This window comes from Schistocerca gregaria, chromosome X (genome assembly GCF_023897955.1).
Source record: "Schistocerca gregaria isolate iqSchGreg1 chromosome X, iqSchGreg1.2, whole genome shotgun sequence".
Classification (NCBI taxonomy): Eukaryota; Metazoa; Arthropoda; class Insecta; order Orthoptera; family Acrididae; genus Schistocerca; species Schistocerca gregaria.
Genome location: NC_064931.1, coordinates 624,911,863 through 624,936,005, shown reverse-complemented (window position 1 = coordinate 624,936,005; position 24,143 = coordinate 624,911,863). Strand labels below are relative to the sequence as shown.

Below are 24,143 nucleotides of genomic sequence, written 5' to 3'. Positions count from 1 at the left end.
TAAACAACAGTTTTGATGTGACGAGTTTCATTCACTTTTTTTCTAAAATTTCGTCGGAGAAAGTGTGTCTTCTGCGAAACATCCGCGCTATACAACGTGTGCGTTTGTGACCGAACAGACGTCTGCCATTCGCAACCAGATTAAAGTTATCAGAAATCAGCCACCAAATTCTCTCACATAATTGTGCATAAAAGAAACCAAAAGTGATACTAAGTTTAACTGGCTAATAATTAACAACTGAAAAGGTCACGGCAACTTAAACAGGAATTGTCTTCTTCTGTGTTCCATATCCACCGGGTCAGTATCCGTGGAAGGTCACTCAAATTCACATTGACATTTATTCGAAATACTATAGTCAAAGTCTGAGCGCTTGACTTGGGAATGACGAATAGAGCAACACAATATCTCGTTTCATTGTGGAAAATCTTCGGCTTTCAAGTCAGAAGGAGGATAAACATTGTATTTGATTACGAGTACTGTAGCGATTTCGAAATGTATTTCAGTTGCGAACAAAGTTCACATATGCAAAAGAATTATAATCGGAGTGATTTCAAGTGGCATCCACACTTCAGCGCATGATTCTGGTGTTCGCCTCTCTCCACACCCAACGGTGTTCAGAATAGACATGTCGTAGCGACTGTCTTCACAAATATAATTATGAACCTCCGTTGAATTCCTGCAACTAATGACGGAAAAGAGCTCTGAATATGGAAAATTGTCGACCACTTAGGGGCTTAACAGAGGTTAAGAATCATTCTCTCTGCAAGACTAAGAAGAATCCACTGCCCATAGTCTTCTATTCATTGATCTTAAACTGTACACTTAAGTTTTGAAATTAGCCCTGAGTTTAAGTACCGAATACAAACCATAAGGACTTATGGCTACGGTCAACACTAAACAATCCGCCAAACGCAAGCAAAGTGATTCAGACAACAGCGAATCGTTGGTACCAAATAGTTAATGGCAGAGGTTCGCAATTATATTCAGGGGTTCCTCCTGGGATAATTATTTTTATAGCACAGTTCACAATTTTAGTGAAACTAACTTCGTGTCGCCTTGGTTTTCAATTAATATTGATGGTACCTGTGTCAACAGTACACGCAAAAGTTCCTTTGCGGCGCGGAACGTTTGGCAGTGGACGAAGCAGGAAGTGATTCGCTCTCTCTATTCGGTGCTCTCTATTCGGCCTGATGTAAACGGTCCAGTCTGTGGTGCACTTCATAATAATACTCTGATAGTTTTAACGCCCAACGAGTTTAACGACTATTGGGGTCCTTAAAACTGAGCATCCACAAAACAGCAGCGTGGTCAGGGACCAAAGAAAATTTGCTTCCATACAAATAACATTTGAAACAGTTCACCCAAAGATAGATGCTAGCATCTCTCTCTCAGTGGTAGTGCAATTTCTTTCCGCTTGTTTTATCTGGCGTGAGGAATAAACCTTGGGCCTTTGCTCACCATTATATTTCTGTCTAAGAACAGCACCAACACCGTAATCCGAGGTGTCAGTAGAAAGAATAAAACATCTCTCAAAACCTGTATACAAGGTGTTTGGAAATTTCCGTTACAAATTTCTAGGACTTGTAGAGGGGAGCAAGTTGATAATATTTTTAATTGCAACCCATGTCCAGCAACGTAGCGTTTCCGTGCTACAACCATTAGAAAACATGTTGGTAACGCTACCACATTTACAAATAACTGATTCGGCGTAACTCAGTACATCACTTGTTTTACAGTTTCACACCTTAATGGCCAAAAAAATGCTCTTGCATTCGTTGACTGGTTCTCTTCAACGTCATGCAATACGGCCTCTTTCAGTTCCTGCGCGCGGCATCTCCTTGGAGCACCACAGTCAAGCCTGTCGACGGTGAAGGCATTCTTTCTTGAAGTCGGTGCGTAATTGTGGCGAAAATGGTATGCGATGGAGTCGGCCGTTGTGGGGAATATTGGTAAAGGTGACGAGCTGCTCTTCCACTACCACGAGCTTTGCCATTCAAAAGGACCACGTCGGGGTATTCTGCAGACGTGTACCTAACCACGTTCCTCTAACACTCACAGACACGTGAACGAGGCTCGAACCTTGTTACAGAGGTAGGATAGAAGCCAAGTGACTTCAGCCGATCCCACGTAACCACCTTGCGCCATGGCAACCCTGTTGTATACCTACCAAGCGAACATGTTTTCAAACGGCTATAGCACGGAAATGGTACGTTTCCGAACATGGTGTCCTATTTAAAGTATTATGTACTCACTCCCCTGTACACGTCCTAGGAATTTGTAACGGGGTTTCCGAGAATCCTTAAAAATACGTGAACCGGTCAAAACATTTTTGATATTTCTCACGGCACACTCTTCTGTCCACTCAAACACTGTAACTTCCTTTGACAAATTTGCTAAAAGTTTAGAGATCATGGCATAGTCATTCACGAAACGGCGGTAATAATTGCAAGACCAAGAAAAGATTGCAGCTCTTTCACATTATTGGGTATTGGAAAACTTTACTGCTTCTGCTAATTATGGACCCGGCTTAACCCCCTCTGAAATGGTAATATGTCCCAGATACTAGATCTGTGACTGTGCCAAAGAACATTTCTCTACCTTTAATCTCAGCTCTGCACTCTGCAACCTTGACAATACATTTCTCAGGCCCTCCACAAGTTCCTCAGTAGTTCTCGCAACAATTATATTATCAACACACAAGACACGTAGTAACTTTTAAGCCTCTTAGCAACAAATCAACGAATCTCTGGAAAGCGGCAGGTGCATTTCGTAGACCGAAGGGCATGTGTAGAAACTCATACGACCCTGAGGTAACCACAAATGCTGTGTTTGGTCTGTCCTGCGGCGCATTCGGAATTTGGTGATAACCACATATCAAGGGTGGTAAAATACCTACAGTTCCCTACTCCTTCCAGATTTTAGTCGACGCAGTGTACCGTGGTCGTGGCCTTATTTCCTGCTCCGATATCAACGCATAGACGATAGAATTAGTTCCCGTTTATTGACTTTTTGGGTATCGTGGCAATAGGCGACAGCCATGGGCTTGCAGAAGGGTCAATTATCCCTGCGGCCAACTGTTGTTGAGTAGTATCCTCAGACACTATTACCCAGTTGAAACGTGCAACTGACAGTTTAAAAGTTTCTAAATTTTATCAAAATAGTGAAGAATATTATCACAAAGGAGTCTAATAGATCACATATGAGTCGCAAGACGGATATGGTGATACTCAAGTGCATAAGTCAGCAGCTAACGGAAACGCTGGCGATAATCACGGAGCCAGAGAAACGTAGCTCGATTGTCATTATAAAGACAACCTACTACATTAACAAAACAAAGAATTCTTCGGTGAGTAAGGTGTACCCAGGATTGATAAACACTTAACTGTAGAGCCATTAAAGAAACTAAATGATAACAGCGACTGAAAGTCATGAATCCGCGAATCCCTTCTTTAAGGGTACAGCTTAAAGTTCATAAAGAGCACCTTCCTGTGAGGTCTGTGGTTGACCATTCTGGTAGTCCTTCTACTGAAGTCGCCCGCAAATGCTTAAAATTTCTGAAAACACATTACCTAGTTAGTCATTAATATTAAAACTAGTTACCAACTGACGACAATAATTTGTCCACATGAAATTTGTATACCTGGATACTGTTAACCTCTTACAAATGTACCAATTGAGAATATTATGATTATTATTCGGCAAAACATTCTGGTCCAGAAAAAATCATCACAAGCTGAAGATGATGAGTTCCTTGATATGCTTTCTTTAATTTTAAACTAAAATTACCTTAAGCCCAAGAATGAAGTGTACTATCAGAAAGATGGCCTAAGTATGGGCAGTGGTATCTCACGCGTTGTGGCTACCATTTTTATTAACCATTTTGAAAATAACTTCCTTAAGAGAATCCCAATTTAGCGAGAAAAACTGTGTATTACTTCAGTTATGTGGGTGATACTCTTCTGCTGATTGAGGTGTATGTGGACGACACCCTTTTGCAGATAGGTAATGACGAGGAAATCATGTAAGTGATAAATAAATTCAATGAGTTACATGAAAAAATTAAATTTACGTGTGAAATTGGAATAGAAGGGTCATTAATTTCCTGGACCAAAATATCAAAAACGTATATGGTAAACACTATTTTGGCATATTTCTTTAAAAAAACTTATACGGACTGCAAAGTAAATTATGGTTCAAACCACGCACACCAGCACAAAAACGCTTTCTTTAACGTTGCTTTTAACAGGTTGTTCAAATTACAACTTTCTCAAAAAGAGCACGAATTAAAACTTGACACAATTACCTATATCACAAAAACGAATAATTGCCGTGATAATTATACACTTAATATTTACAAAAAATGCTAATAAGACAACAATAAACCAGAGCTACGGGATATTCGAACCCGCGGAGTGAAGACGTTAACAAGACGTACACTTCACTGCCGTACTACGGGGTCACTCGCACAATAATTGCACTAATTTTCAATAAGGATAAAATTATCACTTCTTTTCCAACTAATAATAACTATAGGTTGTTTTTGGATAATAGTGTAGATAAGAAAAATATCCTAAACGAATCGGGAGCATATAAAATACTGTGTCCCGATTGCGACTCGTGTTACAGTGGACAAATCGGACGCAGAGGCTAAATTCGGTCCAGTGAACATAAAATGCTCGAGCGGAGGGCTGCAGCAGAAAAATCAAATTTTGCACCTCACCTGATCCAAAGCTCCAAAGCTGATTTGCAATTCCAGCTCGATTGTGACATGTTAAGTTTTTGCATCACACATAGATGGGGGAGGTTGGAGATTTTTCGTCACAAGAGATCCTCTGTCGCCTGTTCACTCAATGAGCAGATCATTATGATAAAGACCATCTTATAAAAAGATTGGGCCAACCAACCTAAGTTCCATACATCTGTTATTTTCCCTTTATTGGATTTCGATTTCTCCCTGCAGCAGCATAATACACTGCTCTGTAGCCTACAAAAAGTTAAAAAACTGAATTAGGAGATATCATAACAATAAATGCAGGTGATAAAATGGCGACTGTTAAAAACAGAAACATGGCAAAAGAGTTGCGAAGAAAATATAAAACAAAGGGTCAGTGATGCTGATTAAAACACATAGTAAATAGAAAGGCACAATTAAAAAACATGGCGACAGTCTGGTTTCTGTTCACAACAACTAAAAACACACCTAGCGACAGTATAGTAGCTGTTCACAACACTTAAAAATTGGGATGCACAACACTGAACACTCACAGAAACACTGCACTATAGAGTATGAAGGCATATGGGGGGGGGAGGGGGGGGGGGGAGGACCTGGACAGATGAGGGCAAAAAAAGGGGGGGGGGGAGGACAGGAAAGGCAAAAAAAGGTGGGAGCCGATGGAGGTAGAGGACACAGAAAAGGGGAGGCAGGGAGGATGTGGTAAGGAGTGGGGAAGGCAGTGGAGGGGAAAGAAAAAGGACTCATGGGAGAGAAAGGAGTCAAAGGGAAGGTAGGCAGGGAAAAAACAGGGTGGAAAGTGGAGGAGAGGGAGGCCCATAGGAAGGACAGAGGGAAGGAGGGTGAGGTGAGGATCAGAGTTGATAGGAGGGATAAATGGAAGGAGAGAGGGCACCATCCAGGTGGGGGGAGTTGACGGAAGCAACCTTGGCAAAGGAGAAGAAGGATGTAGAGGTGGAGGGTAGGGCAGACACAACAGTAAAGGCGCAGCAGCAGACAGGGGTTGGAGAGGAGAGTAGCAACCAGAGGAAGTGGGGGTGGGGGGGTGGGGGGGTGGGGGGGGGGGGCAAGTCGGCGGGAAGTGTAGAGGTCTCAGATCTGTTCGAGGAAAAGGAGTAGATGGGGGAAAGGAACCAGGTCATAGAGTATCCGCATGGGGGATGGGAGGCGCATATGGAAGGCAAGGCAGAGTGCATGCTCGATGATCTGGAGGGACTTATAGAATTTGAAAGGGGGGGGGGCGGATATCCAGGCAGGACTTGCATAACAGAAGATGGAGGGATTAAGGATTTGTAGGTGTGAAGGATGGTAGAGGGGTTCAACCCCCATGTCTGGCCAGTAAGGAGCTTAAGGAGGCGGAGGCAGTTGTGAGCTTTGGATTGGAGAGAGCGGAGATGAGGGATCCAGGTGAGGTTACGGTCACTGGTGACACCAAGGTAAGTGAGGGTGGGGGAGAGGCGGACAGGACAGGCGCAGAGGGTAAGGGAAAAATCAAGGGGCCGGAAGGAGCTAGTGGTACGACCTACGATGGTTGCTTGTGTCTTGAAAGGATTCATTTTGAGTGGCCACTGGTTACGCCATGTCATATGTCCATTCCCATGCAACTACTTTATTTGGCCGATTAACAGGTCAATATTAGAGTACTTTCTTATTATTTACTTTGTTACTGTTTTCGCCCAATGAAAGACTACAGTATCTCACTAAGTAATAAATTAAACGTCAGTTGAAAGTGTCACACTGTTGATTTATATCCCACAACGAGATCTGTCTCATTACGTAATGTATTGCCGATGTTTCAGTTATCGCCATAATACAGGTCTCATTGGTAGTATATATCGAATCTGAAATTTCTTAGACAATTCAAGTCGGCACATCATACTTTTTGTGAATGCCCTTTTACCTTAATATACCACTGTTTATATTTTTATTTGCTTCTGGGGGCATGAAAATAGTACTAAAACGTGGTTATCTTTTTTCTTGGTCGGTTTCGCGATTTACGAGTATGTAAGTCCAGAACATATTTTATTTTCCATCACTCTGTTACATTCCTTTATTTTACTTATTTGTTAAGTTTTATGCGCCACCTTTCGATATTGTCACTTTATTTATATTGTAAACCCGGAGATAGCGCTAATATATTTTTACGAGCTACAAGATGTTAGAGAGAACGCACCCTGATTGATCGAACCTTTCTTATTTCCTATAAATTTTAATTACTTTGGTACATTATTTTAACATTGTATTTTTCGTGTTGTATTGAACTGAAAATGGATCCTCTTTCATTAGTTTGTAATGCAAACATAGCTGACTTACTATCCTGACCTTACTGTCATTGAGAAGGCTATGTTTACGGCTCCACACATGTGACTTAATTTTAAATGCTACGTTCTCACGTTACCTTTCCCCTCTTGACACACCGTTACTCCTCCCCACCCCCTGCCCTTCCCACTGTCTGCACACACACTATATGCTTCACCTCCTACCTATCATCTCCATAGTTTCCCCACCTAACATAGCCCTATCTCTTCACCCACAGCCCCCCGAATGTCTATGAAACGTATTCTATCCTCTTAGAATACTTTTTCATCCAGCGCAGGTCCCTCAGATGTTAAGTGAAAAGTGCAGTACTCCAGTGTTTTTTCACAGAAGAATTTCACCTCTTCGCAACTGTGTCTTTAAATTGAATATACTCTTCATCCATTTAGCTGTACGTCATTAATCCTTTTAACTTAAAATTTAAAGAGCCCTTATTTTGTTATTTTTCTACCACCCATGCTATCTTCTTATGGATACTCTTGGCTGAAGAGCCGAGTATTGTATCACTGGTTGACCCCCACCCCGGCTCGTATGGCGCGTGGGGGATGAAATAGCAATAAAGAAAACAAGAAAGATAACCATCTCCTTGGTAGTCTACATCCACTCATCTCTTCAGTCATCTACACTGATCGGTCAAAACATTGAGATCACTCCCCACCTTGACGTTGGATGCCGCCCGTTGGCGTTGCGAGCACTGGAAGTGGTAACAAAAGTATGTAAGCGGGGCACACACAGACGCAGGATGTCCCTAGCGAAGATATGGGCTGTAAATGGGGAAATCCATCGAGATAACCGACTTTGGCAAAGGGCAGATTATTATTACGCAGAGCCTGTGATACAATACCACGAAAACGATGAAGTTGGTCGAATGTTCATGTGCTACTGTCGTGTAATTCTACGGAAAGAGGTAGGACAGCGAAACTACCACTAGGTGTAAATGGTTGGATGTACACGACTCTTCGCAGAACGTGTGTTTTGGAGGCTTATCTGCTCTGTAAAGTAAGATAGATGGTGATCTGTGGCATCTCTGCGAAAAGAGCACAATGCTGGTGCACGCACAAGTGTTTTGGAACACACCAATCATCGTACATTGTTGAACATGTATATTCCCAGTACACCACTCCTAAGCGTTCGCATGTTGAGCCAAGGACATAGTCAAGTACGATTGCAGTTGGAACGGGACCATCGATCAATGGAAACGTGTCGGCTCTTCGGCTGAGTCACATTTTTGCTACACTAGGTCAGCGGCTCAAAACGTGCAGCGTGCCACGGACGCAGGCTGGTGAGAGCAGTATTATGCTATGGGAGACATGCTCCTGCCCTTGCATGGGACCTGTGGTAGTAATCGAACTCACAATGACAGCTGCGAACCACCTGGATCACTTCATACTTGATATCTTCCCCGAAGGCGATGTCATCTTTCAGCAGTATAATTGTCCACGTCTCGGAGCCATAACCGTGCTACAGTGGTTTGATGAGCATTATAGTGAACTCACGTTGAGGTCTCGGCGACCAAATTCTCGTGACCTAAAACTTATAGAACCCATTGTTTTCGCCATCGGGTGCCATCACCGCGTACGCAGTCCGCCTGCTTAGCTGAGTGGTTGCGTGCTTTTGCCTCCCATGCAGCGGGCCCGGGTTCTATTCCCAGCCGGGATGGAGGTTGTCTCCTCTCGTATACTGGGTTTTGTGTTGTCCTCATCATTTCATCTCCTTCACCGGCACGCAAGTCGCCCACTGTGGCGTCGACTGAAATAAGACTTGCTCTTGGCGGCCAAACTGCCCCAGACGGGGCCTCGCAACCAACAATGCCACATGCTCATTTCATTTTTTTTACGGCATACGCAAATCAGCGGCCTGTTATTTACACGAGTTGCATGAACTGTGTGTAGATATCTAAAGATACATACCTCCACAAACCTACTAACAAACTGTCGGATCCTTGATACGCAGAATTACTGCTGTATTTAGCATCCAAGACGGACAAAGAAGCTACTGATGTTTTGGCTCATCAGTGTATGTATCGCTTTTAATCAGTCACACATCGGCCTTTCCGTTTTACTTTATGCAATTGTCTAGCTGTTTTTATATATACGTGTGTGACACCCATTTTCCATTCATCTGAGTCTATATTTTAATTAATCACCGAATCAACCGTTTATATTTTATCTTATGTAACTCGAGCTCCCTTTTTATTGTACGAAACATTTATTTTGCCAACCGGCATTTCCAACTTTTATACTACGTTTTATTAAACGTTCCTCTCGTGTGGCTGAAGAGCGGCAAATTGTATCTACTGACAGCCTATCCCCTGTCCATGTGGCGTGGGGGTGGATGAAATAAAGAAAAGAAAGTGATTTGCTTTCCATGTTTAACGATTATTTGTGGTTTTATTGTTCAATACATTCAAAAAATTTAAATTATATAGTTTTACTATCATGTTACTATCCACTGGCACCTCGAGAGAGGGCACCACATGGATCTGACGTCACTTTTTCTTCATCTTCAACCATGTAAACTGTGCTTCAGTTCATGTTAGACTCCTGTCAGCTCTACACTAATATTGTTGAAACTTAGGACTAATCGTCCGCCTGCGTACCTGGGTGCTAAAGTGCTTGCCTCCCATGCAAGCGGGCCCAGGTTCGATTCCCTGCCGGGTTGGAGATTTTCTCCGCTCTAGGACTGGGTGTTGTGTTGTCCTCATCATCATTCCATCCTCAGCATCGGCACGCAAGTCGCCCAATGTGGCGTCGACTGCAATAAGTCTTGCACTTGGCGGCCAAACTACCCAGGATAGGGCCTCCCGGCCAACAATGCCACACGCTCATTTCATTTCATTTCCATTTAGAATAATGTCGCCTCTTGTTACATGGTATGTAACTGTGTGGTGTTTATGTCTGCACTTACGATCGGTGTAAGTTATCTTATACAGGGTGTTACAAAAAGGTACGGCCAAACTTTCAGGAAAGATTCCTCACACACAAATAAAGAAAAGATGTTATGTGGACATGTGTCCGGAAACGCTTAATTTCCATGTTAGAGCTCATTTTAGTTTCGTCCACCTACGCTCAATGGAGCACGTTATCATGATTTCATACGGGATACTCTACCTGTGCTGCTAGAACATGTGCCTTTACAAGTACGACACAACATGTGGTTCATGCACGATGGACCTCCTGCACATTTCAGTCGAAGTGTTCGTACGCTTCTCAACAACAGATTCGGTGACCGATGGATTGGTAGAGGCGGACCAATTCCATGGCCTCCACACTCTCCTAGCCTCAACCCTCTTGACTTTCATTTATGGGGGCATTTGAAAGCTCTTGTCTACGCAACCCCGGTACCAATGTAGAGACTCTTCGTGCTCGTATTGTGGACGGCTGTGATACAATACGCCATTCTCCAGGGCTGCATCAGCGCATCAGGGATTCCATGTGGCGGAGAGTGGAGCATGTATCCTCGCTAACGGAGGACATTTTGAACATTTCGTGTAACAAAGTGTTTGAAGTCAAGCTGATACGTTCTGTTGCTGCGTTTTTCCATTCCATAATTAATGTAATTTGAAGAGAAGTAATAAAATGAGCTCTGACATGGAAAGTAAGCGTTTCCGGACACATGTCCACATAAAATATTTTCTTTCTTTGTGTGTGAAGAATGTTTCCTGAAAGTTTGGCCGTACCTTTTTGCAACACCCTGTATTTCTCCCTGATTCTCTGTTTTGTAATTTTTATCACCGAGGATGGCTATTTAATGTTTGAAAACTAGATGTGCTGTCATAAAACGACGGATTTCGTGATAGATTGCTGTTTTTTTTCTAGATTCTCTCTCTATATTCAACGTTCGCTGCACGCAACGGGATCACATGGATTCCAACCTCATCTCAGTATATCTTTGTCCAAAACTATCTGTAGACAACCAAAACGAAAAACTTCTTGCGCGCCCTTAGTTTCACTAATACTTCTTTTTAGATGAATCTGCAACCTGTTCAGAATATCGTTCTGACTGAGCGGATCAACTAGAAAGCTCAATCTTGGCGGTATTCGGTCCCTGACATCGATCCAGAGAACCCTTTCTGTACTACGGATGATTGTTAACAAGGGTGCTAGTTTTTTAACGCCCACGTACACGGTTCTTTCCGAGCCTGTGGAGGAGGTCTCACATCACAAATTCCTCGCGACTGAGGCGCGTGCAGAACTCGTTTGAGAATACTGCTGCACACAAGCGACTTATCATTTGGCTCCCGCTTCCTCAACCTTTCTTCCCTCGAACACTTTCACCGGTGTCCGACTCTGCTAGTAAATGTGATATGTTATGTGTGGTGTCACCGCCAGACACCACACTTGCTAGGTGGTAGCCTTTAAACCGGCCGCGGTCCGTTAGTATACGTCGGACCCGCGTGTCGCCACTATCAGTGATTGCAGACCGAGCGCCGCCACACGGCAGGTCTAGTCTAGAAAGACTCACTAGCACTCGCCCAGTTGTACAGCCGACTTTGCTAGCGATGGTTCACTGTCTACTTACGCTCTCATTTGCCGAGACGATAGTTTAGCATAGCCTTCAGCTACGTCACTTGCTACGACCTAGCAAGGAGCCATACTCAGTAATTAGAATGAATTCTGAACAGACAATATTGTGAACTATGTACCGTCAAGAGCGACGTTCATCATTAATGGATTAAAGCTAAGTATGAAAATAATTACGTCCGTTTTCTGAATTCTCATTCCTTGTCATGTTCCAGACCTCACGACAGTATAGTTCTGCCCTCCTCACGCCAGCCTTCGTGAGCTCAAACGCGTCGATTTCGGCCTCCTCTAGTAACACGGTGTTGGCTCTTCTGCCAACCCAACATTATGTATACAACTTCTGCACTTGGGCGCCCTCCACTCTCCTCTCAGTTTGGCCTCCCAAGCAGCTGTAACTACTGTGTTACATCGTGTATAGAAATCATACAATTGCTACATGAACGTGTTGCGCATTCATATAATAGATTCGCCTGTATGGGCAATAAATCCACCAATACGTTCGACCTCCTACGGGAATCTCAAAGTAGCGAACATGGAGGATATGGACTGGGCTGAGGACAGATGGCCCTGGGTGGGAATGTGGGTCGGCCGGAAGGCGTGCAGAGGTAGTCCGTGCAACTGCAGTATACACTGTGTCCGGGTGGCGCAGTGGTTAACGTAACTGTCTAGCAAATCGGAGATTCCAGATTCGAATCACTCTCCAGCACATTTTTCACTCATCGTCGGTGATTCCGCATAAATTCCCGATGCAGCCGACATCACTAGTTTCTTCCTTCTCTTACCCTTCCTTTCTCCTCTCTCTACCTTCAGTTTACATTATACAACTGTGATGCCATTGGTGCCCCTCTCACAAGGGAACCTCCCCATAGCACCCCCCTCAGAATTAGTTATAAGTTAGCACAGTGGATAGGCCTTAAAAAACTGAACACAGATCAATCGAGAAAACAAGAAGAAGTTGTGTGGAACTATGAAAAAAATAAGCAAAATATAAAAACTGAGTAGTCCATGCGAAAGATAGAGAACAGCAAGGATAATGTGAGCTCAGGAGCGCTGTGGTCCCGTGGTTATCGTGAGCAGCTGTTAAACAAGAGGTCCTTGGTTCAAGTCTTCCCTAGAACGAAAAGTTTACTTTCATTATTTTCGCAAAGTTATGATCTGTCCGTTCGTTCATTGACGTCTCTGTTCAATGTAATAAGTTTAGAGTCTGTGTTTTGCGACCGCAGCGCAAAACCGTGCGATTAATAGACGAAAGGACGTTCCTCTCCAATGGGAACCGAAAACATTTGATTGCAAGGTCATAGGTCAACCGATTCCTCCGCAGGAAAACACGTCTGATATATTTTACACGACACTGGTGACGGCATGTGCGTCACATGACAGGAATATGTTGTCGACCCACCTAACTTGTACACTTGGCGAATGGGTAAAAAGATTCTTCTACCTTGCCCGATTTAGGTTTTATTGTGGATGTGATAATCACTCCCAAAAAAGTAATGAAAACATAAGAGTTTGTCACATAAACTGCAATAAATGAATGCAACAGTTTCGCAGTTGCACAGTTTTCCCTGTGCTTCGTCAAAACATATGTTTTTAACGTTTTCAAATATTTCCCTGTGTAGACCGTCAAATCCTGCATATGTCCAAGCAAATCAGAACATGTCCTGGAATTTTGGAGAGCGAAGTTGATTGTGTGTGAGTGCCTGAACTTTGACAATTGTCTGAAACTAAAAAATTAAACTTTTCGCTCGAGGGAAAACTTGAAGCAAGGACTTCTCGTTCCGTAGCTGCTCACGCTAACCACGGGACCACGGCGCTCCTGAGTTACATTATCCTTGATGTTGCCTATCTTGCTCATGGACTACTCAGTTTGTATATTTTGCTCATTTTTTTCATAGTTCCACACAACTTCTTCCTGTTTTCTCGATTGATCTGTGTTCAGTTTTTCAAGGCCTATCCAGTGTGCCAACTTAAATCTAAATCTGAGGGGGGTGCGATGGGGAGGTTCCCTTGTCAGGATGGCGCTCCAAGCAGCAGCTTGAGTCGCTCGGGCCTTAAACCGGCCCTGGGTGCGCGCTTACTGTCAAAGCTGTGAGTTGCCTCACTAAATCACACAGTTCCACCTGAAAACGATTCATAAAGACGTTCCCTAAAATGATATCGAAATGCCGTCTGCATGTTCTCATAACTTTCAAAAATCAAATGGCTCTGAGCACTATGGGACTTAACATCTATGGTCATCAGTCCCCTAGAACTTAGAACTACTTAAACCCAGCTAACCTATGGACATCACACAACACCCAGTCATCACGAGGCAGAGAATCATAACTTTCATATCGAAACCATTTTTTATCGTCCATCTGCAAAGTTACAAAACTAATTTGAGTCCCCGTTCCTACTAATGCTCTGACAGTCCTTTCCCTGATCCTGCCTTGTAGGACCTCATATACATTTCCATACTGGACAGGATTTGCAGCACCCACGCCCCTGCCATTTTCCCACTGTTGTCTCCCATTTAGCACACAATTACGCGGAGAATTTCGCTGCTGAGAAATTTGCCTCCCATTCTCTGGGAACTCCTTAGTGATGTGACCTACCTCTTGTCATTTGGTACAACACGGTGCGCGACTGCGCTCTGCTTTATCGATTGGCTTCCCACAGCGCTTGCCATTTGTGTGTTTACAAGATCAAGGCGTTGCTCATCACTGCGGGACGGAGATAGATTCATACCGCATAAGTTAATAAGAAACGGAACTGATCCACCATGATACACAAAACGTCAGAACACTGTTGCAGAAGCAACGAAAAAAGCATGCCAAATTCAGAAGAACGCAAAATCCCCATGACTGGCTAAGTTTCACGGAAGCTCGAAATTTAGTGCCGACGTCAATGCGAGATGATTTTAATAGTTTCCACAATGTAACATTGTCTCAAAATATGGTAGAAAACCCAAAGAGTTTCTGGTCGTATGTAAAGTACTCCAGTGGCAAAACAATCAATACCGTCACTGCGCGATAGCGATGAAAGCGCTATCGATGATGGTGCCACTAAGGCGGAGTTACTAAATACAGTTTTCCGTAATTCCTTCACGAAAGAAGGCGAAGTAAATATTCCAGAATTCTAAACCAGAACAGCTGTTAGCATGAGTGACATAAAAGTAGATATCTGAGGTGTTGACAAACAATTCAAATCACTTAAGAAAGGCAAGTCTTCTGGTCAAGATGGTATACCAATCAGGTACCTCTCAGAGTATGCAGACACAATAGCGCCTTTCTTATCAATCTCATACAACCGCTCACTTGACGAAACGTCTGTTCCTAAAGACTGGAAAACTTAGATGTTTTCAGATGACGCTGTAATTTACCGTCTAGTAAAATCATAAGATGATCAATTCCAATTACTAAATGATCTAGAGAGAATTTCTGTATGGTGTGAAAAGTGGCAATTGGCCTTAAACAAAGAAAAGTGCGAGGTCATCCACATGGGTACTAAAAGAAATCCGATAAATTTTGGGTATACGATAAATCGCACAAATCTAAGGGCTGTCAATTCGACTAAATACCTAGGAATTAAAATCACGAGCAATTTAAATTGAAAAGACCACATAGATAATATTCTGGGGAAGGCGAAACAAAGACTGCGCTTTGTTGGCAGAACACTTAGCAGATGCGGCAAACCCACTAAAGAGACAGCCTACATTACACTTGTCCGTCTCTGCTGGAATATTGCTGCGCGGTGTGGAATCCTTACCAGGTAGGACTGACGGAGGACATCGAAAAAGTGCAAAGAAGGGTAGCTCGTTTCGTGTCATTGCGCAATAGGGGTGAGAGTGTCATTGACATGATACGCATGTTGGGGTGGCAGTTACGAAAACAAAGGCATATTTCTTTGAGGAGAAATCTGTTTATGAAATTTCAATCATCGACTTTCTCTTCCGAATGCAAAAATATTTTGTTGACACGCATCTACGAAAGGAGAAATGATCATGATAATAAAATAAGAGAAATCATAGCTCGAACTGAAAGATTTAAGCGTTCATTTTTCCCACGCGCCACTCGAGAGTGGGCCCTCTGATAGGCACTTAAGTGTGAACTGCAGAGTAATCATGTAGATGTTGATGTAGTTGTAGATGTGGAGTTGAAACAAAACGTCCAGCTTCCTCGCGCAACAAAGCTAATGTAACTGCCTCGTGCAGTGAAGTACATGATGCCACTATCTGAGGATTTATTATTCTAATGGATACACCAATATGTCTTGATTCAGCCACTTCAATTAGGATTTCATTATAGGTATTATCCCGTCCTAGCCAGTATGTGGAATGATACTGCTCGTATTCGGTCGGCAAAAGCTTTAAACTCCTCATCTGGCTTTTGCAGTAAGATGGATAAACGGTCTGTGTAATAGATGACTCCTCTTTTGTCGAACTAACGCTCTGCCGTGCGTGCATCATCTGACAGCTTCAGTTTTGCCACATCCAATAGGGAGCCAAGAACAAGTGCATCCTACATCTTGGACAATTTATAAAAAGGTGGTAACATTTTCAGTCAGTTTACCCGAAAATTTGCAGTTTGTTTATTTTCTCCTAGGCGCGAGGCTTAAGCAAGCTGTTCCTCTAACGCTAGGTTTGGAAAAGTTAAGACACTGACTTGCTCATGTAGAGCAGCGGTAGCGTCTATGTTAAAATTTCCAGCAGCAGCTGCCTCATACCGTTCCTGCGGTCGATTCGCCGCAGAGCGCGTTATCAGGCACGGTTACAAAATATGGGACAAATGATTTCTTAAAGACGACAAAAGCTTTTACAAAAGAGTGGTCACAATAAAATCAAAACTGAAACCGGTCCAGAATGACTCCCAGCGACGGCAGCTCGCAGAAAAGCGGCGACAGATGAGAGTAAGCTCGCGTGGCCAGCGAGACTTACTTAACACTTTCCCCGATGAGTCGGAGCGGCTTGAAGGCGGTGGCGTCATCGAGGTCGTCAACACGGCACGAAGCGTCGGCGTCGATGTTGACGATGGCGCGTAGGCAGCAGAGGTGGTGGCCTGGACCCTCAAAGCGAGGCTAAGACACGGCGACCGGCATCCCGCGTCGGGGAGTGCAGTGACTGTGGCAGAGACTCGGCCACGGCAAGGCGACGGCTGCGCTTGCCTAGAGAATGTGCCGGCGCGGCAAAGGGGCCATCTGCAGACGGAGCATAGCGGCGCTGCCACCCACGCAGTGTGGTATCTGCGGGCACGACTACGCGCCAAGTAAGGTTAAGGATATGTCCAATTCATTACAGGCTAAGGCGAATAGCCAGCTCTCTTACCTCAAAATTGTATGGCGGTAACTAACTGCAACCTGCTTTCGCAAGCAGGACCGAAAGGTGCGTTCCGTCACACGTAACTGACGCAGGCGTGCAGGATTCGCTGTTGGCGTGATGAAGGTATGGCGCCAGTGCAAGGAAGGTGATGTGGTAGCGTCGACCGCTGGCTGACAATAGAACGTCTCGCTGGTGCCGGTGCGTTCTCGCCAGTCCGCCCTGCGTCCCTCACGTGACCATTCACAGCCCTCTGATTGGCTGCTGGCGGGCAATTTGTAATCGTGGCGTGATAGCACTCGCTATGAGAGGGCTATTCATGCAGACGGAGGGTGTGTTAAGTGGAGATAACCAGTAACGTCCGGTGTCGCGCTGACCCCAGCCCAGCCACGGCTGTGCAGTGAGACATAGTTCTGCTTTGTCGGAACGATAGAACTGAAAAAAATTGAATTACCAATAAACAGTTCCCATCAGTCTGACAATTCCACATGTATTTATAGCAATTGAGAGAATGACTGTATCGACAGGAAAATAAATAAGTAAATGACCTCGAGCACTTTTTGGGAAACTAATACGGTTTTAAAAAGTACACTTCCGATGTGTTTGTGAAGAAAAAAAATTAAAACCAGTGTATTTTAGCAGTATTGACTTACGCCACTTAAACACAGACTTTTAATGCGAAAACCATTTAAAAGTTGATGACTACTCTGCGATTAATGAACAGATGCATGTTGAAAATTATTGGCAGACATAACAGTAATGAAATGATATGGAGGTGGGCAGATAATGAAACCACGTGTATGGATGGTGGATGGACCGTGGAACTTTTATGTTGGATTCCAAGAGATAAGAAAAGAGCGAGAAGTTTGTAAATTACATTAAAAAACCTGCAGGAAACATATGAATGAGTACAGTCAAAGACTGTAATGCATGTGAAAGTCCAGAAGAGGATTTTATCTAGCTGTCAGTTTCAAGTGATGATGATTATACTATAGCATGTAAATTATCAAGGCTCCAATGAAGGGTTTCTCACCCTCAGAGTACCGGTAGAACACTGGATCAGTCACGAGGTAATAAACAATGTGTGACTGTGTAAAGAGTAAGTTGAGTGTCAGGACCATTCCCTGCACACAATACATATGAGATAAAAGTGTCCAAGTGTCAACAGACCATTGTCTGAATTCTCTTGAAACTGTGGCTCTCCCTGTCTCCTGAGCACCCTATAAGTCGCATAAACTGCTAAAAAGCTCCTTGTGTATTTATGTGTTTTTAAATATGTAAACGACCCAAGAATAATTACATATGTAGGAATGTGGGCGGTATTCCACGGAAGCAAGAATTATGACTGCTGACAGAAGTACGGAACAAAGCATTTTGTATCAGATCACAAGAACTTTCCACAAACCTAAGAAATTTGCACTACTGATGTTTGATAGTATAATCCCATGCGTGCCTCGTTTGGATGTGTGTGTGTTTGTGGGGAAAGGGGGGACCTTATGTAAAAAGTAATATTTTTGTAGAAATAGTCACTTGGACCTGTATTTAGAGTACGGCTAGGTATTTGTTAAAGCAGATTATGTTAACTTCCATAATTTAGATTTTTCCTTTTGATTCTATATTAACAAGTCAAACTGTTCCAAAATCCAATTATCACCAATCAACCTTCTCACGAAGTGGGTGCGCAGAGTGCTGAACCTCACTGCTTTTATTTGAGTCCGTATGTTCTCTTAACCAACTTCTTAGTCAGTTGTCGAGAGATGAGGTTCAGAGGAAGGATGGTGTCTGATCTGCGCCGAAACTGCCGCTGTTTCTCATGTTCGTGGGTTTCGCCTACGTGAAGGAAGCCAGAGACGAAGATCATGTACAGTCGTGCTCAAAAGTATCCGAACGACCCGAATTGCATTTCGCCTGATTCTCATACAACCCGCATAACGCAGCTGTCTAGTAGGTCCTATAATCGTCCCTTGGTACAGTCGTTTGACTATTGAAAATGGTTCCAACAAGTCACCACTGGAAAACACTGCTCTGTGTCGCAAATAACTCAAGATGTAAAGTAATACCACGACACTACAAATATCAGGGAACACCTTATCACAGATAAGACTGTCCTTAAGGCTTGTAAGCTCACATTTATTGCAATAAATGACATACCTGAAATGTTACCACTCTCATTATTACGTCAGATAGGTAATGCACGTAGAAAGTTCGTCGTATTCGTGATTTCCTTTTCAAAGTAACATACCGTACTTGTTATTTAACACAAAATGACATTAAAAATTTAAGTTATTCACGAGAAGCTAGTTGAGAATGTGTATGAACTTCAAATGGCACGACGAACGGCCTCGTTCTGCATATGGATTCAAACCCAGGTCATGCAGACTAAGATTTCGTGACTGACGGAAATTAAGTCATTCCTGACTAGGCATACAGAAAGTGATATACCTCGATTTTAGACAGTATCAGTTAGCAAATATCAACTTTAAAATATATAACGTAAACATTTTTAACGGACGCGAATTCCTACCCAGCACCTATTGTCCCTGTTAACGAACTACGGGGGATGTTACGTATTGCTTCTTCACAAGTAACTTACTTAAAATACCGTGGGGTAAAGCTTTGTGCTGGACAGGGAGTGGAACCCAGAACCTAATCGGATTGTTATCGAAGCACAATCAACTGTGACATATCGGATTTTCTCGGCAGAAGCTAGATGTTTTAACTAAAATGACGAGACGAAACATAAATTTTTTTTCCTTCCCCGGACTACAACCCGGCACCTATCGTTGTTATATTCTAGAGAAAACGAACGTTAAATATGAGTTTGTTACACCAGCAGCGACATGTGAGAATGTATGAACTAGAAAAAATATGAAGAAGAGTTCAGTGCAGACTGGGAATCGAACCCCACACATGTCAAATGGCTCTGAGCACTATGGGACTTAGCATCTGTGGTCATCAGTCCCCTAGAACCTAGAGCTACTTAAACCTAACTAACCTAAGGACATCACACACATCCATGCCCTAGGCAGGATTCGAACCTGCGACCGTAGCGGTCACGTGGTTCCATACTGACAACTGGCTAGGTAAGTCAACTCAAAGGTCGGAGGAAAGCAACGGCATACCACCTCCAACAAGACCGTGCCTATTAAAGCACTGTGGTGTTCAAACAACTTTTCCGACTGATGACTGCTTTACTTTCTATGTGTTCCAAAATTAATGATCTTCGGGTTATTAACATATTTGTGTTTTCATGTTGTAGCTTTGATACCAGTAAACGTAAGTAACCGGACGAGCACTGTCACCGTTCGAGATGTCAGGGTGGTCGACGACGGGGCTATCGAGCCCTGTTAGAATCCTGATCATGGCTATGTTTCAGTCGAATACCTCTATGTGCCTTTCTGCGTATTTCAAGGTATACTTTATACACTTAGAACGCATCCAAACTGATATCTGATAGAGCTGTATTTAGGAACATGAATAAGATATGTTTTCCGTGCAATATATCGAACAACACGTCAGTGCAGCGAGGTTTCGTTTGTGTGCTGCGCATGGTGTAAGAAATATTTGTGTTTTGCTTGCTTCTGTGATAGGTTTCACCCCACTGAATGCGAGCAAGCTCACGAATAGACTGTAAATAACTGGAATTACGCATTAATGCACTTAAAAGTTGTATTTTTGCATTATGTATCCCGATGAAAATAAATGTAAACAAGTTATATGCCTACTTGCTTATTATTCGCGATTCTCGGAGCTTTCCTCCAAAAATAAAAGGAAAAAGAAAGAGAAAGAGAGAGAGAGAGAGAGAGAGAGAGAGAGAGAGAGAGAGAGAGAGAGAGAGAGAGAGACAGACAGACAGACAGAGAGACCAAACAGAAATGTATTTCAAATATCAGCTCAGTGACGCCATGTTCGTCTCGTGATGTATGGCAAGGATAGTTGATAGATAATATCTCGTCGTACTAACGATATGTATGGCTACAGGGTTCTTTCTTTTCTCTCTGCAAACAACCCGAACAGAATTCAGCAACAGAGAGGTAAGAACACCTAGGCAGTGCACCAATTAAACACTCAGCCTTTCTTAGTTATTTTGTTAATCGTCTGTAATGCAGTAAACATCTCTGATTATTGATTTGTTATTACTACCATTGTTATTGTTATTCGTTTTCTTACAACAGCTTTCCTATCACTCGTTGCTGCCGATGCACGTAATGAATGGAACAGGATGAATGGAATGTGGGATGTTTCGTCACGGAGAATACACACATTTATCTCGGCGTCTTGTGTTCAGGATAATATGAAAATCTCAATAAGAGAAGACGACAACGGGATGCCGGGATGCCGGTGATGCAGGCAATAACATCCGACTATTTCTGTCGACTTAACACCATGAGGACAGACAAATTGGCGTCTCACTGTCTTTTGATTATAATTCTTTAGCCTTCTTGCGACCTCGTTTTAATACCTCATGGGAGCAGGCATAATATTTTGCTTTTTGAACACCGAACAGTAACACACAAAGATAGTAGATGGAAGGACACAAAGAAACAATCAGATTCATGGGTGTGGATCCAGTTCATCTTTAGAAGACTAAACAAGAGGGAATCATTACGAAAGCAATGAATACACTGGTTAGTATACATTATTTGTATAGATCTGAAGATGAAATAGCGCAGATCAGCACAGTGCCCGCATTTGCCCTTTATTTTCTGTCTTAATGGGCATCATTTTGCATCTCGTGGTCGTGCGGTAGCGTTCTCGCTTCCCACGCCCGGGTTCCCGGGTTCGATTCCCGGCGGGGTCAGGGATTTTCTCTTCCTCGTGATGGCTGGTTGTTGTGTGATGTCCTTAGGTTAGTTAGGTTTAAGTAGTTCTAAGTTCTAGGGGACTGATGACCATAGATGTTAAGTCCCATAGTGCTCAGAGCCATTTGAACCATTTGGGCATAATTTTTAGTTCCTTCTCTTCTGAATTTTCAAATGAATTGATTATTACGTGGTACAGTATAATTAGTTAACTGTGTTTCTTACAGCTTCCATTCCCACCAACATTTTTTCTACATTTTCTTGCAATTCATGAAATTCTACTTGTATGATCACAAGACTGCACATAGATGCAATCGATTTCGAGGTGCAAAGTGTTTGTTATCTTACTTTTCGTGACAGGTGGGCAAAGTTGATTTCCAAAGACTTTTTATTGTATTGAAATAATCTTCTGTCACAAAGTAACAAGGTAAGTTTTATTCGTGTATATTTTGTGGGAAGCTGTTATTGTGATGGAAGATTACACGCCTGAATGTTTGACACAACTGGTAGGAGAAAACGCTGCATACTAACCAAACCCCGCGCCTCCTCTCCGTATCCTCCTATGACACGAGCACGGGATTCTCCTCCTATAACGCTACAGAGCTGTTCCTAGCACAGCTGGGAATTGGCAACATCGTCACAAACATTTGGCAACACTCTGACAGTGCAATCACTTCCGCGTATGGTACTGAATTGACTCACTAAATTCACTTGATATTCCCTTTCCATTTGAATGACTCGTGCTATATAACCCTCATGTAAACTAAGACACTTAGACAGAAAATTCAATTTTTTCCTTAAAGAAATGGTATTCTTCACATAAGTGACAACTTTTAATACCTTTCACGATGCTTTATGAGGCTGAGCGACGAATATCATGATGAGAGTGGCGTACTGGCAGCACTGTGTCGGTAGCCCCGTGGTACTGCCCGTGTCTCATATTGCAACAGTTGAAGGAGTCGTCAGTTCTAAACGTGGTAGGGGCTAGCGTGTGTGATCTTTTTTTTTGTGGTTTATTTTATGGAGCTGTGAATTTCCAGAGAAAATTCTATAACGAAATCAGAAGAAATCCTTTACACATCAAATCCTCTTGGTAGCTCGACTCAGTAAGTTGTGTTAATGGTCATAGATCTCGGCTTTCTGACTGCCAAGCTGCTTCATGATACAAGCGTCTCTAAAGAAATTCGAATCGACCGTCAACGATACGAAATTCAATATTGTTCATCACTTAAGGCTCACATGCCTGGGTGATAAGTGTGAAGGAAATCAATTGATTAGTAAATCGCAAGGAAATACTTTCAGCTCATAGTGCAATGGTGAAAAACTTACAATGCTGCACAACAGGTAACACCTCTTCCCGCTACTGACAAGCAAATTTGGGGTTTCTAGGAATGCATAACATTAGTTATGAAATGCCACATTTGCATACCTGTTGAGTATGACACAGAATACCAATTAAACATAGGCCCAATCGAAATCCAAGTGAGTAGTATTTTACTAATTCGGTCCGATAGAGGCACGCTTATTAAAACAGACTTTCGTCCAAAGGTTATCGTGGGTAGTTTTATTTCATTTCTTATAATACAGTGCACAATTTTCGTAAGGTTTGTTTTAGTGTTGTTAAAACAATACTAAACATGAGAAATTAAGCATCAACGATATATGCGAATTTTCTGATGTTATCTATAACAGTCTGACAATGCACATGCAGTTTATTGACTACATGCGTGTATAAAACTTGTTCTGAGTTAAAGCTGTCAAACAAGGTTTGAATAAGAATAAAATGCCACTACCAGACGACTTTACTGACTTTTCTGGCGCGATGCGCTCTCTCCATACATAATACAAAAGCTTCGAGACGCATCTGCTGCCTGGCCGTCTATTAAAACGTGAAAAGAACAAAATGTCACAGAAGTTAGCCCTTTTTCCACATGTGACAATTCTGCGTTGAAAAGTGAAGGTAATTATGTTCAAAATTCCATTAAACTAATCACTTCAGCAGACAGCAGAATTGCGTTTAAAAAAAAAAGTAGCAGCAAATGTAATAGAACTCGCGACGTCTTACCGACAGTGCGAGACACTTACCGTCACGCCTCTAGCTGTCACACAGCTAGCTACAGCAGTTCCAAAAGTCTACAACAGTTCCTCCCGAACTTCCACATTCCACAGTGGTGTGAGATAATGCATATGGCCGGATCAAGACTTCTGAGATACAGACAGTTACAGCTTTTCTTTTGTACTGCACAACGGTTTCAACAAACAGATAGCGCAATAGAGTAGCTCCAATGGAAAGGAACACTTCCTATTTAAATTTCTGCATCCTACACTGTTGGATTCTGTGTAGGTGGCAGTTACGTGAATTTATTTCGGTGATTACAAAATAGAGTCGAATTTATGCACTGGATACCCGAGGCAGCTAGTTCATAGCGATTCGGTCAACCAAGTAAATGAATGTACTGAACATGCTGCAAACCACT

At 42.8% G+C, this 24,143-nt stretch overlaps 1 protein-coding gene and 1 long non-coding RNA gene across 3 annotated transcripts in view; one reads left to right on the top strand and one right to left on the bottom strand.

Annotated features, from left to right (window-relative positions):
* Nucleotides 1-17,029, bottom strand: part of LOC126297824 (uncharacterized) — a 61,132-nt gene extending 44,103 nt beyond the window's left edge. The window contains exons 1-2 of the long non-coding RNA XR_007552578.1: nucleotides 16,874-17,029; nucleotides 16,487-16,803 (exon numbers count right to left, since the gene is read on the bottom strand). This is a non-coding gene — a long non-coding RNA (uncharacterized LOC126297824). The remainder of the gene's footprint in view (nucleotides 1-16,486; nucleotides 16,804-16,873) is intronic.
* Nucleotides 1-24,143, top strand: part of LOC126297822 (glutamate receptor ionotropic, kainate 2) — a 402,447-nt gene that overhangs the window by 110,382 nt on the left and 267,922 nt on the right. The window lies entirely within an intron of this gene.